Source organism: Diaphorina citri, unplaced genomic scaffold (assembly GCF_000475195.1).
Source record: "Diaphorina citri unplaced genomic scaffold, Diaci psyllid genome assembly version 1.1 scaffold649, whole genome shotgun sequence".
NCBI classification, from domain to species: domain Eukaryota; kingdom Metazoa; phylum Arthropoda; class Insecta; order Hemiptera; family Psyllidae; genus Diaphorina; species Diaphorina citri.
In genome coordinates, this window is record NW_007378082.1 from 141,703 (window position 1) to 145,712 (window position 4,010).

Below are 4,010 nucleotides of genomic sequence, written 5' to 3' on the forward strand. Positions count from 1 at the left end.
CCCTCTGTGCGGAGTCCAGTATGTAGGACTATTGCACCCCATTCTTTCTGTTGTTTCACTCTTCACCTTCAAACATTGCTGTCTCTTTTATGAAGTTCAGCAACGTTTTTATCGGTTCTGAGTGTATTTTACCAATGTACTTTTCTTTCCTTTCAATTCCATTCTCTTCTTTTCCTAACATCTCTTCCCCTTGGCTCTCACCCTCTTCATCTTTCTCTTCCTTCATTCTTCTACTTCAACATCTTCTTTTTATTTATAACCATCATATCTGTTGGTTTTTATATTTATTAGAATTTTTCAATCTTTCCATTTTCCTTTTCTCTCGTTAAAATTGTGTTTGTTTGCTCTTATTTTTCTTTTTTATTGTGTAACTTTTTTGCCCAATTTTGTTTTATTTTAGACTGATACCTACCTTATTTCAGTAAGGGTTTCAGCGTTCTGTGCTGTATGGACGTGGTGGGATGTTGTTATGTCCATTTGTACCTATTTTTTCTGGAGTTCGTCCATTTGTATTTCTTTCTGGAATTCGTTAAAAAGAGAAGAAAGAAAGAAGATTCATCTTTCTTACCTATATGTATAGTTAGAATATTTGTTGTGTTTCCTTGCTACCCCGAAGACGAAACTTTCGTTTTTGTTTTGTGATGATCTGGTAATTAGGTAATCACCCCTCGAAGTAATTAGGTATTGCTTTCAAACTTATTCATTAGATACCTTATTTCAGCAGGGGTTTCAGCGTTCTGTGCTGTATGGACGTGGTGGGATGTAGTTATGTCCATTTGTACGTCCTATTTTTTCTGAAGTTCGTCCATTTGTATTTCTTTCTGGAATTCGTTAAAAAAAGAAGAAAGAAAGAAGATTCATCTTTCTTACCTATATGTATAGTTAGAATATTTGTTGTGTTTCCTTGTTTCCGAAGGCGAAACTTTCGTTTTTGTTTTGTGATGATCTGGTAATTAGGTAATCACCCCTCGAAGTAATTAGGTATTGCTTTCAAACTTATTCATTAGCAGCTAAATAAGCTAAACAAAGTTCCAAAGCATTTCTTTTTGAAAACCGTCTTTTTTATGCCTCTTGGAAATGAAGAAATAATTATAATTTATTTTAAAATTGTTAAAACGAAGCATAACAAGCGGGGCCCGTCCCTCCGGGAATTTTTCGATCTTGGGTAAAGAAAATCAGTATTTATGTACTTACCTATTTTATTTAATATCTTGATGTTGATCCAACCGTAGAATACGACGAGTAGGTAAGACTAAGACACCTACTCGTAAAAATGTAGATCGTATTGGTTTTCACTTCAGAATAGATCTGTCTAACATTGGTGAAATTGATGGGATGTCGCTCAAAATATTTCGAAAATCGGAAGGTACAAAAAGTGAGAAAATTCTACCTCCAAAGAAGATTAAGCTCAAAGTCAAACCTTTTACAATAATTACTCTTTTGAAAGAAGTGTGAAAATATAACAGAATGGATATAAAGGTAAAATACTTCTGTACTTTTCTTTCCTTTCAATTCCATTCTCTTCTTTTCCTAACATCTCTTCCCCTTGGCTCTCATCTTCCCTCTTCATCTTTCTCTTCCTTCATTCTTCTACTTCAACATCTTCTTTTTATTTATAACCATCATATCTGTTGGTTTTTATATTTATTAGAATTTTTCAATCTTTCCATTTTCCTTTTCTCTCGTTAAAATTGTGTTTGTTTGCTCTTATTTTTCTTTTTTATTGTGTAACTTTTTTGCCCAATTTTGTTTTATTTTAGACAGATACCTTATTTCAGCAGGGGTTTCAGCGTTCTGTGCTGTATGGACGTGGTGGGATGTAGTTATGTCCATTTGTACGTCCTATTTTTTCTGAAGTTCGTCCATTTGTATTTCTTTCTGGAATTCGTTAAAAAAAGAAGAAAGAAAGAAGATTCATCTTTCTTACCTATATGTATAGTTAGAATATTTGTTGTGTTTCCTTGTTTCCGAAGGCGAAACTTTCGTTTTTGTTTTGTGATGATCTGGTAATTAGGTAATCACCCCTCGAAGTAATTAGGTATTGCTTTCAAACTTATTCATTAGCAGCTAAATAAGCTAAACAAAGTTCCAAAGCATTTCTTTTTGAAAACCGTCTTTTTTATGCCTCTTGGAAATGAAGAAATAATTATAATTTATTTTAAAATTGTTAAAACGAAGCATAACAAGCGGGGCCCGTCCCTCCGGGAATTTTTCGATCTTGGGTAAAGAAAATCAGTATTTATGTACTTACCTATTTTATTTAATATTCAGTTTATTATTATTCTTGATTTGATTTTTTGATTTTACTTTCATGTAATGATTTGAAATCAAGACTAGAGCCCGTTCTCCCTTTATTCCCAATATAATGTTTAAGTCACCCATCCATTTATTGGCCTTCCTCGGCGTAGCTTAACATAGGTGACGCTAAAACCGGTCTTAAATGATCGACTGAAGTGTTATCCAAAACTTTCTCGCTTTGAGTTCATAGGTCGTCGCGACAAATTTCAAGATCAGAGCTCATTTGTGTGAGAAAATGTGAAAAAAAAAATCCCACAATTACTCAATTAACTTTAAGTCACCCATCCATTTATTGGCCTTGCTCGGCGTAGCTTAACATAGATGACGCTAAAACCGGTCTTAAATGATCGACTGAAGTGTTACCTGAAACTTTCTCGCTTTGAGTTCATAGGTCGTCGCGACAAATTTCAAGATCAGAGCTCATTATTTTGTGTGAGAAAATGTGAAAAAAAAAAAAAAAAAAAAAAAAAATCCCACAATACACTTATTGTTGAGCAAAATTCTTATGAATTACATAAACATGAACGGCATACAACAAAGAACATGGAAAGCAACAACTAGTTTCTTCATGAGCAGGTGTGAGGAAAACTGTGTTGAGAGAGAGCGCGCGAGAAAAAGCCGGGTAGAAAAAAAAAAAAAATGGGGAAGAAAATTGGGTGGTAGGAGAGACAAGTGAAGGAAAGGCACAGTTGAAGTCTCTCGCTACTCAGTACAACACGCGACGTCCGTGTCTCTCAACATCCGTGGATATACGCGTCGTCTGTATGCAGTTTGAAGACATACCGCTTGAGTGGGATCTAGACAGCACTCTTCAGCTGACCGCTCCGTCCCCTATTTCTTCCACTTCTGTTTCTCCTTCTCATCCTGTACCTCTGGGCGAAGACTCTCGCCTGCACCGCTACTTCAGTGAGGGCCATCATGATTCCGTGCGATCCAGACCTCCGCGCCGCTCAGCCACCATGACATTACATTCCGGCAGGTAAGACCTGTTGGCAGACCCCTCGGAGCCACAAATTTAAACTCCGTTTAAGATTTAATCTCGGTTTCCGGCGTGTACGACATGCATAAAACATTGTTAAAGCGCCTAAGAGGGGAAAAAAAAAAAAAAAATATCTCGGTTTAAGCATTGGCTTTAATTTTTGAAAATTCTAAAAATCAACCAATCAGATTTCTTAATCCGAGAATTAAACTGAGTTTAAATTCACTTTGTGGACCCCGGCCTTAGTGTTACTACATAACCTATGTATAAGGATCTGAAAATGAAATTGATAAAAATATTTACCTACAGCATCAGTTGTAAAATGTGATAAGATTATTTATCAACAGTTTTTTTTTTTTTTTTTTTTTTTTTTTTTTTTTTGGCCTTTCTTTTTCTTCTTTTTTGGTTCTACATAGAGTTGTTCCATTGTATACTCCTATATGGTGTTTAGGTATTTCCTTAAATGGCAGTGACCTGTGAGCTCAGCAGTCCAACTATCATTCTGATGTTGTGTCTGCTCAGATTCACTAGTTTTTGAGCTGTGCTTTTCGAGGGTCCATTTATCATCTCCTTCAATTGTCTCAGTGGTAGATATAAATTTATCTGACTTATAAGCGAATCCGCCGGGATTCCAAGCTAAGTAATTGAATTTTGATGTATGAATAGAATTGAAAAACTGACTGAACGAAGCGAAGTCTCTTCAATAAGATTAAAAAACGAAGTAAGTAAACAA

The 4,010-nt window shown here is 35.3% G+C and overlaps 1 protein-coding gene across 1 annotated transcript in view; it reads left to right on the forward strand.

Annotated features, from left to right (window-relative positions):
- The window catches only part of LOC103510845 (NPC intracellular cholesterol transporter 1-like), a 48,822-nt gene extending 45,523 nt beyond the window's left edge, over positions 1–3,299 (forward strand). Inside the window, exon 29 of the mRNA XM_026824796.1 lies at positions 3,278–3,299. The gene's annotated coding sequence lies outside the window, so the exon portion shown is untranslated. The remainder of the gene's footprint in view (positions 1–3,277) is intronic.
- The last annotated feature ends 711 nt before the right edge of the window (positions 3,300–4,010 follow it).